Consider the following 10,794-nt stretch of genomic DNA (forward strand, 5'->3'; position numbering starts at 1 on the left):
CAGCCATTCCCCAGTTGATGGACATTCCCTCAATTTCCAATTCTATGCCACCAAAAAAAAAGCTATTATAATTATTTTTGTATATGTAGGTCCATTTCCCCTTTTTAGCATCTCTTTGAGATACAAACCTAGTAGTGGTATTCCTGGATCAAAGGGTATACACAGTTTGATTGCCCTTTGGGCATACTTCAAAATTAGTCTCCAGAATAGTTGGTTCATTTCACAACTCCACCAACAATGCATTAGTGTCCCAATTTTCCCCAATCTTCTCCAACATTCATCATTTTCCTTTTATGTCATATTAGCCAAATTGGTATGTGTAACATAGTACCTCAGAGTTGTTTTAATTTGCATTTCTATTTCATATGACAATAGATAACTTTGATTTCTTCATCTGAAAACTGCCTATTCATATCTTTTGACAATTTATCAATTGGGGAATGACTTGAAAATTGAAAACTGTTCATTAAAATTAATTAAATTCATTTAAAATTAATTAAAATTTAAAGTTGTTTCCCAGCTTTCTGCTTTCCTTCTAATCTTGGTTGCATTCATTTTGTTTATGCAAACACCTTTTCAATTTAATACAATCAAAATTAGACATTTTGTATTTTTAATGTTCTCTATCTCTTGTCTGGTCATAAATTCTTCCTTTCTGCCTAGATCTGACAGGTAAATTATTCCTTGTTCTCCTAATTTGCTTATGGTATCATCTTTCATGGCTAAATCACGTAAGCATTTTGACCTTATCTTGGCATACCATGTGAGAGATTGTTCTATACCTTCTTTCTGCCATGCTATTTTCCAGTTTTCCTAGCAGTTTTTGTCAAATAGTGAGTTCTTATCGCAGAAGCTGGAGTCTTTAGGTTTATCAAACAGCAGATGACTATAGTTATTTACTGCTATGCCTTGTATATTTCATCTATTTCACTGATCTACCACTCTATTTCTTAGCCAGTTTCAAATAGTTTTGTTGATTGACACATCATATAATATAGTTTTAGATTTGGTATAGCTAGGCCACCTCCCTTTACATATTTTTCACTAATTCCCCTGATATTCTGGAACTTTTGTTCTTCCAGATGAATTTTGTTTAAACTAATTTTGGTAGTTTCATTGCTACAGAGCTGAATAAGTAAATTAATTTAGACAGAATTGTCATTTTTATTATATCAGCTCAGCCTACCCATGAGCAATTGATATTTTTCCTATTGTTTAGATCTGACTTTATTTGTGTGATAGTGTTTTGTAATTGTGTTCATATAGTTCCTGGGTTTGTTTTGGCAGATAGATTCCTAAATATTTTATATGGTCTACAGTGACTTTAAATGGAATTTCTCTTTCTATCTCTTGCTGCTGGGCTTTGTTGGTAATCAACAGAAATTCTTTTAATTTATGTAGATGTGTTTTATATCCTGCACATTTCCTGAAGTAGTTAATTATTTCAAGTAGTTGTTTAGTTGATTCTCTTAACTATACCATATCATCTGCAAAGAGTGATAGTTTTGTTTCCTTGTTGCCTATTCTAATTGTTTCCATTTCTTTTTTTGTCTTATTGCTAAAGTAAACATATGTAGTATAATATTGAATAATATTGGTAGTAACAGGCATCTTTGTTTCACCCCTCATCTTATTTGGAGTGCTTCTAGCTTATCCCCATGATAAGAATGGTAACAAGTTATAATGTTAAGGAAAACTCCATTTATTCCTATAGTCTCTCGTGTTTTTAATAGTAATTGGTTCTGTATGCTGTCAAAAGCTTTTTCTACATGTATTGAGATAGGCACATGATTTCTGTGAGTTTTGTTATTGATACGGTCAATAATGCTGATAGTTTTCCTAATATGGAAACAGCTCCCAGAGGAGCAAATTCCCTTTACCATTACAGGTCAGCAACTTCATTGCAACATAAAGAGTTTCCATTTTAGGACATGCAAAGGTGAATTGACTTATTCAAGGACACACAGACAATATTTCTCAGAGCAAGACTTGACCCCAGGTCTTCCTAGCCTTGAGGTGTACACAATCAGTTTCTTGGAGAAGAATTTAGAGATCCTTGAAGGAGAAATCTTCTATCCAGGACACAAGGAAGGTTGTACAGAAATGTAAATGCAACCTTACCTCAAAGCATTAATTTTCTGGAAATTTACTATCTGGAAAATTCTTCTAACTGATAATGGAGTGGCTGAGAATAATTTCATTGTTTTACTTTTCCTGGCTATTTACATTGCTAGTATATCTCAATTAAATACTTTTTTATTTAATTGGTGCTTCTTACCTGGTCTTTTGGTAAATTATGTACTAGATTGGGTTCAAGTTATATTTTTATCTTTATATTGTATCTATATCTTTACATTGAATGCTAATATTTGGAATTCCAATGTGAATAGAGCATCCACATTGTGAAAGAAAAATGGTCATATGTATATGGATCATTTTGGAAGCTTATACTTTGAATTTGTTTACCCAATTATGATTTAAGATCATCAACAATGTATTTTATTATTAATTTTTATTATTTTTTCAGTTAATAATTATTTTCTTCTTTCCCTCCCACTCTAGCCACTAGTAAAGGGAAAAAAATTATTGAATGAATCTGCAAATTCAGGGAAGAAAAATTCCTACACTTTCCATGTTCAAAATTGCATGTCTTATTCTGTCTACTTAGTTTGCCCACTCTTTGTTGGGTGATAGAGAGCATTCTTCATCATCAGTCCTCTAACATCACGGCTGATCATTAAATTTATCAGAGTTCTTAAATCTTTGAAAGTTGATTTTTTGTAATGTTGTTATTTTAGAAATTGTTCTACTCATTCTGCATTACTTCATTCAAGTCTTATGCAGCTTGATTGAAACCATACCTTTTGTCATATTTTATGGCACCAGGGTATTTCATTACATTCCTATGTTACAAGTTCTTCAGCCATTTTCTAGTTTATATTTACTGCCTTATTCCCAGTTCTTTACCGCCATCAAAAGTACTGCTATAAATACTTTTATACATGTAAGTTCTTTTCCTCTTTTTTTATCTTTTTGAGGGATATGGTTAATACTGGTATGATTGGGTCAAAACTTACACAGTTTAGTGACTTTGGAAGCATAGCTCTAAATCTCATTCCAGAATGGCTGAACCAATGCATAGCTCCACCAACAGTATATTAATGTGCTCGTTTTCCTACAGCTATTCCTTTTCTCTATTCCTAATTTAATGATAGCTAGTAATCACTATGCTACTCATAAGGTACAAAAATCCTTGCCCTCAAGGCAAAAGCTTACATTCCATTAAGGAGAAAATATATGTATAGATAAATTTAATACAATGTAGAATGCAATGGGCAAAGAGAAGAAATCCAGACAAAAGATTTTGAAGAAAAATTAGGAGTAGTACCAGATTTCAAACTATATTACAAAATAATATTACTAAGTAAATTAGGAAAGAATGGGCAAATACACCTGTTAGATATAAGGATAAGGGAAGAGTTTATGACCAAACAAGTGATAGAAAGGATCATGGGAAGTGTAATGGATAATTGCGATTGAAGGAAATTTAAAAGTTTTTGTACAAATAAAACTAATGTGGCAAAAATTAGAAGGAAACCACAAAAGTGGGGGAAATTTATAGCAAGTTTTTCTGATAAGGGGCTCATTTCTCAAATATATTAGAAATGGAGCCAAAATTACAAGAGTCATTCCCTAATCAATAAGTGGTCAAATGACATGAAGAACCAGTTTTTTCAGAAAAAGAAATCAAACCTATTATAGTCACATTTAAAAGATAGTCTAAATCCCTACTGATTAGAGAAATGCAAAGTAAAACAACTCAGAGATACCACCTCACACTTATCAAATTGGCTAATATGACCTAAAAGGAAAGAGACAAATTCTGGCGGGTGTGTGGAAAAATTGGGACACTAATGCATTGTTGCTGGAGTTGTGAAATAGTACAACAATTCTGGAGAACAATTTGGAGTTATGCCCCCCCAAACAATGAAACTGGGCATACCCTTTGACCCAGCAATACCACTACTAGGGCTGTATCACAAAGAGATCAAAGAAAAGGGAAAAGGACTTATATATACAAAAATATTGATAACAGCTCTTAGTGGTGGCAAGGATTTGGAAACTGAGGGAATGTCCATCAATTGAGGAATGACAAGACAATTTGTGGTATATCATTATGACATAATACTATTTTACTAAAAGAAATGATAAGCATGGTGGTTTTAGAAAAGCCTGGAATGACCTGTATGAACAGATGCAAAGGCAAGTAAGCAGAACCAAGAGAACATATTACACAATAACAGAGATATTATAAGAAAGATCAATTGTGAAAGACAGCTATTCTGATCAAGACAATGATCTAAAACAAGAGTGGGGAACATGCAGCCTTGAGGCTACATGCAGCCTTCTAGTTACTTTGGTTTGGCCTTTTGACTGAGTTCAAGTTTTACAGAATAAATCATTTTATTAGACAGGTTTGTTCTGTGAAGTTTAGATTGTCAAAAGGCCACATTTTAGGATACAGAGATCTCTGTGTGGCCTCAAGGCAGCAGGTTCCCTGATCTAAAACAATTCCAAAGTACCCATGGTGAAAAATGCTATCCACCTACGAGAGAACTGATGAGCTCTGAGTGCAAGTTGAGGGAAACTTTATTTTACTCTTTTTTAATGCGTATATGTTCTCTTTTATACCATGGCTAATAAGGAAATATGTTTTGCATGACTTCACTTGTATAATGTATATCAAATTGCTTGACTTCTAAGGAAGGAGAAAGAGAGAAAGAGAGGGAGAGAATTTGGAATGCAGATTTTTGAAAAACAAATGTGGAAAATGTTTGCATATAATTAAGAAAAATTTAAGGAAATACATTGTTTAAAAATTGGGAGGGAGATAATGCTTTCAGCTGAAGGGAATCAGTGAAGATGTTTAGGTGATGGCATTTGAGGTCAGCCTGAGGTGAGAAAGGAAAGATTAATTTAGAAAACCAGAGATGAATAGGAAGTGAATTTCAGGCATTTGGAACTATCTGTATAAATTTATGGAAATGAAGTAACCACAAACTTAGAGCTGAAAGACATCATAGCCTCATTAATTTATACCTGAAAAACCTCAAAGATCATCTAGTCCAAGACTCCCATTTTATAGCTGAGAAAACTGAGATTCAAGGAGATGAAAGGATTTGCTCAAAGTCACACAAGTATTAAGTAGAAGAGCTAGGATTTGAATGCCTATATTTTGACTCCAAATCCAGTATTTTTTGCCTAGCTATTCATCAATTGTAAAAGTAATAGCTAATACTGATATCGCTCTTTTAGATTTAAAAGGCACTTTGCATATCAATTATCTCACTGCATATTCACAATGATCCTGTGAAAAAGGCAATATTATTATCCCCATTTGAGATATGGGCATACTGAAATCAACAGAAGTTGAATGAATTGTCTGGGGTCACATAGCTAATAGATATCTAAGGTAGAATTCAAACTCAGGGTTTCCTGACTCAAAGTCCAATGGTCTCTTCATTATGCCACCTAACTGCATTTAACACAAAACCAGCAGCACAGATTGGCTGGAAAATAGAATGTGTATAAAGGAATAATGTAAAACATGGATAAAAACATATGGTTTTAGATAGAGAGACTGGAAAGAGCCTTGAGCTTGAAGGTGAACAATTGTTATAAGGATCTTCTAAAACTTTTTAGTAGGAAAATGGCATGGTTAAACTTGGACTTTAGGAGAGCTATGTATGAAGAGTAGATTGCATAGAAGAAGGGAGCAAGACATTAGAGGCAATTAGAGTAATTAGCTATGCTCTAAATGATATGAATGATGGGGACATGACCTGGGATATATGATTTGAGTGAAGAGAAGGGAAATGGTGTGAGAGATATTGTGGAGAAAAGATCAACAGAATTTGGTTGGCAACTGATTCATTGGGAACACATGGTAAGAGGACAAAAATATCTAAGCTTATGGTGAGTGAGAGGGTGCTGTGAGGCCCCAAACTAAAATATGAAGATTAGGAGTAGAACAGAGGTGTGATGTTGAACAGAGGCTCAAGTTGGTCATGGAGATTCATTCCAGCTCTGAGATTCTGAGTGAAAATTATTCTATAAATCCAATGACTGAGACATGGAACCTAAATTGCCTTTTACATCATATTTTCATACTAGATTTTCAGAAATAAAATTACAACCAAGTCATGTGCACAAATTACAATTATTTATTTATTGAATGGAAACATTTTATTGAGGGCTGTTTTGAAATCCTTGTTGCATAGAGTGTAATTGAGAGGGTTTAAAGTGGGGCTGATAGCGGTGTATAGGACAGCCACTACTTTGCCATTGTCCATGGAGGACCCAGAGCCTGGGAGAATGTATGTGTATATAACTGTGGTATAATATATAATGACCACGATGAGGTGGGAGGAACAGGTAGAGAAGGCTTTCTTCTTGCCCTCTGTGGTGCGGATCTTCAGGATGCTGCAAATGATGAAGCCATAGGACACCATAGTGAGCACAAAATTAATCACCCCAAAGTATATATCTGCAATGACGATCATGATATTGTTCAGGTATGTGGAGGTGCAGGAGAGCAGTAGCAAAGTAGGGATTTCATACAAAAAGTGATTAATTTTATTTGGGCCACAGAAGGTTAACTGAATCATAAGGCCAGTGTGTACTGATGAACTGATGGCACTAACAGCCCACACACTACCAGCTAAGAGGATGCAAACCATTCTGCTCATCATGGTAGTGTAATGGAGGGGGTGACAGATGGCCACATACCTGTCATAAGCCATGGCTGTGAAGAGCAGCAGTTCAGTACCCAAAAACCATGTAAGGAAATACAACTGAGTCATGCACCCAACATAGGGGATGGATTTCTTGTCTGCAAGGTTCTCCAGCAATTTGGGCAGAACTGTGGTTGTGCAGCCAATATCTAAGATAGCCAGGTTGGCAAGGAAAAAAATACATGGGAGTATGGAGACCTGAATCTAGTCTTATGGCCAACACAATGAGAGCATTGCCTGCCAGGGCCATGATGTAAAGGAAGAAGAAGATGCAGAAGAGGGCAAGCTGAAGTGGACGTGACTCAGAGAAACCCTGCAGGATAAACTCAGTCACCATTGTTTGATTGCTCACTGCCATTAGCCCAGAAGATGCCTCCTGGATCCACCAGTGGATGTCTTCTAAAGGAGATGCTCCCTAATGTGGTAATAAATGAGAGAGCTGAACTTTAGCAGAAACAAAATGTACATATTTACATCAAAATACAAAAACTATTTGGGGTAGAAATAGGTTGGAGTACATATATACAAAATTACAATTGTTGCCAACTGTTGAAAACACATATTGAAAATAACAACATTAGCACCTGTCCCAAATGAGATTAATGTAAAATTCACTCCCTAACCAATACCTTCTACCTGTAAGTGATATCACATTTTAAATATGCATATCCTTTTCTTGAACAACTCTCTTTCTTCTGTTTCACACTATACCTTTTTCCCATTGTTTTGCCTCTTTGAGGACAAGGACCATATATTACTTATATTACTTCTTCCTATTAAGTCTAATAAACATTTATTAAGTAGCTACTATGTGCCAGGCACTATGATAAGCACTGGGGATACAGATAAGAAAAAGACTGTCACAAATAGTATAGAAAAAAGAGAAACAACAACTAACCACTGGCCTTAGAATATGAAGACCTGGTTCTGAGTTGCAGCTCTGACACTATTAAGCTCTGTGACATTAAACAAATAAATATGACCTCTTTGAGCCTTGATTTTTCCATCTGAGAATAAAATACTATTAAATTTTATATCAGAGATCTGGATCTGGAAAGATTTAGAAAAAGAAAAAAGAATAAAAAAGGCCCTGGCAACAGTTCCAGGGTGGAGAGAAAGGTTTATAATTATAATTATTAATGTTTTATGATATTAATAATTATAATTATTAATCCTTATAATTATAAGGAATTCTTATAATTCTACATAAGGGAGTTAAGGCTCTCTGGCTCAGCTACAAGGCCAAAAGCAACACCAGCAGTTTTGATTGCAGGAGAGCAGGGAACATGTTTATACTTCCGAGTCCATGGAACTAGCACATACGGCTGCAGGGGAGCAAGATCTGTTCCTAGTTAAAGACCAGAGCATAAGCCAGAGGAGCAGTGACCACACCTCTTCTTGAATCAGACCAACCTGGAAACACAAATACTTATAGAATTCCAGAACTAGCTCTGAAAACAGCAGCACATTAAAAAAAAACTGAAGCTTGGGAGAATGCCCTTTCCAACTCAGGAAGAAAGCCTAACTTTAACATGAAGCTCAAAGTTAAGACATAGGCTGGAAAGTAAGCAAAGAATAAGAAAAGAATGAGACCATTAAAAATCTACCATGGTGACAAGGAAGATCAAGACATAAATTCAGAAGAAGTTAATGATATCAAAACAATTACAAGCAAAGCCACAAAGAAAAACTGTGAATTGGATTTAAGTCCAATCAAAATGCTTAGGAGAGTTGAAAAAGATGTTAAAAATCAGATAAGAGAGGTTGAGGAAAAATTGGGGAAAGAAATGAGAGTGACTCAAGAAAATTATGAAACAGAGAGAACAGCTTAGTAAAAAAGTCACAAAATGGCACTGAAGAAATCCTTAAAAATACAATTGGTCAAATGGAAAAAGAGGAATAAAAGCTCACTAAAGAAAATAATTCCCAGGGGCAACTAGGTGGGGCAGTGGATAGAGCACCGGCCCTGAAGTCAGGAGGACCTGAGTTCAAATCGAGCCTCAGACCAAACACTTGACATGTACTAACTGTGTGACCTTGGGCAAGTCACTTAACCCCAATTGCCTCAACAGAAAAAAAAGAAAAGAAAAGAATTCCCCCCCCCAAAATAGAATTGAGTAAGTGGAAGCTAATGACTCCATGAGACATCAAGAAACAATAAAAACAAGTCAAAAAGAATGAAAAAAAAGAAAAGAAAATGTAAAGTTCCTCATCAGAAAAACAACTGACCTGGAAAATAGATCAAAGAGAAATTTAAGAATTGTTATACTAACTGAAAGCCATGATCAAAGAAAAAGCCTAGATATAATATTTGAAGAAATTATCATAGAAAACTGCCCTGATATCTTAAACCCAGAAAGTTAAAATAGATGATGAAAGAATCCACTGAGCACCTCCTGAAAGAGATATTAAAATGAGGACTCCCAAGAATATTAGAGCCAAATTCCAGAGCTCCTAGATCAGACAGAATACTTTAAGCAGACAGAAAAAGATTCAAATATGATGGAGCCATAGGCAGGATCACACAAGACTTACCAACTACCACTTTCAAGGAGTGGAGGGCTTGGGATATGATAGTTTAGAAGGCAAAAGACCTAGGATGAAAACCAAGAATAAATTACACAGGAAAATGAACTATATTCCTTCAAGGGAAAATATATATGTAAAGAAATAGAGGACTTTCAAGCATTCCTGATGAAAAGAGAAGAGCTGAATAGAAAATTTCACTTTCAATTACAAGAATCAAGAAAGCATGAAAAAGTAAACAGGAAAGAGAAAACATAAGGGATTTCATAAAGGTCAATTGTTTGAATTCATATGTGTGAAGATGACACATTTAACTCCTTAGAACCTTATCATTATTAGGTCAGTTAAAAAGAGTTCACATAGACAGAGGGCATGGAGGTGAGTTAATTATGTTGGAAAGGTCTTTAAAAATTGAAGGTGTTAGAAAGAGGGATACACTTTGAGAAGGAGGAGGGGGGAGGTAGGATGGAGAATATTTCTCACAATAAAGCACAAAGAAGAGTTTTTACAGTAGAGAGGGAAATGGGGGATTAACAAGCAATGGTGAACCTCACTTTCATCGGATCTGGTTCAGAGAGGAATATACATACTCAGTTGTGTGATAAAATGTATCTTATCCAGTGTGATCTTATTAGGATGATAAAAGGGAGGACAGATAAAAGGAGGCAGTAGTTAGAAGCAAAATGGATTTTTGAGGAGGGAAATGATAAAAAGAGAGAGAAGAAGAAGAAACAGAACAAAATAGGATAAAGGGAAATAGACACTAATCATAACTAAATGTCAATGGGATGAGTTCACCCATAACTTGGAAGTAAATAGGAAAATGGATTAGAAACCTGAATCAAAAAATATGTGGTTTACAAAAAGCACATTTGAAACAGACACACAGAAAATAAGCAGGTGGAGCATAATCTAATTTGCTTAGGCAAGGGTCACAATCATGATCTCAGACAAACCAAAAGCAAAAATAGACCCAATTAAAAGCAGGGAAACTACGTTTTACTCAGAGTTATTTTAGACAATGAAGTAATATCAATATTAAATATTTATGCACCAAATGGCATAGCATCCAAATTCTTAAAGGCAAAGTTAAATGAGTTACAGGAAGAAATAAAGATTAAAATTATAATAGTGAGGGACCCTAACTTTCTCTCAGAATTAGATAAATCTAAGCATGAAATAAATAATACAGAAATTAAGGGGATGAATAGAATTTTATAAAAGTTAGATATGACAGACCTCTAGAGAAAATTAAACAGAAATAAAAAGTAGTATACCTTTTTCTAAGCTGTTTATGGCACCTTCACAAAAATTAACCATATATTAGGGCATAAAACCTCATAAACAAAGGCAGAAAAGCAAAAATATTAAATGAATCACATTCACACCACAATACAATAAAAATTACATTGAATAAAGGGCCATGGAAATATAGATTACAAATTAATTGGAAACCAAATAATCAAATCCTAAG

The 10,794-nt window shown here is 34.7% G+C and overlaps 1 pseudogene; it reads right to left on the reverse strand.

Moving 5' to 3' along the window:
* Positions 1 to 6,224: 6,224 nt before the first annotated feature.
* LOC114042565 lies at positions 6,225 to 7,158 on the reverse strand (annotated as a pseudogene).
* Positions 7,159 to 10,794: the final 3,636 nt, after the last annotated feature.

The sequence above is a fragment of the Vombatus ursinus genome, unplaced genomic scaffold (assembly GCF_900497805.2).
Source record: "Vombatus ursinus unplaced genomic scaffold, bare-nosed wombat genome assembly UNPS02014601.1, whole genome shotgun sequence".
Lineage (NCBI taxonomy): Eukaryota > Metazoa > Chordata > Mammalia > Diprotodontia > Vombatidae > Vombatus > Vombatus ursinus.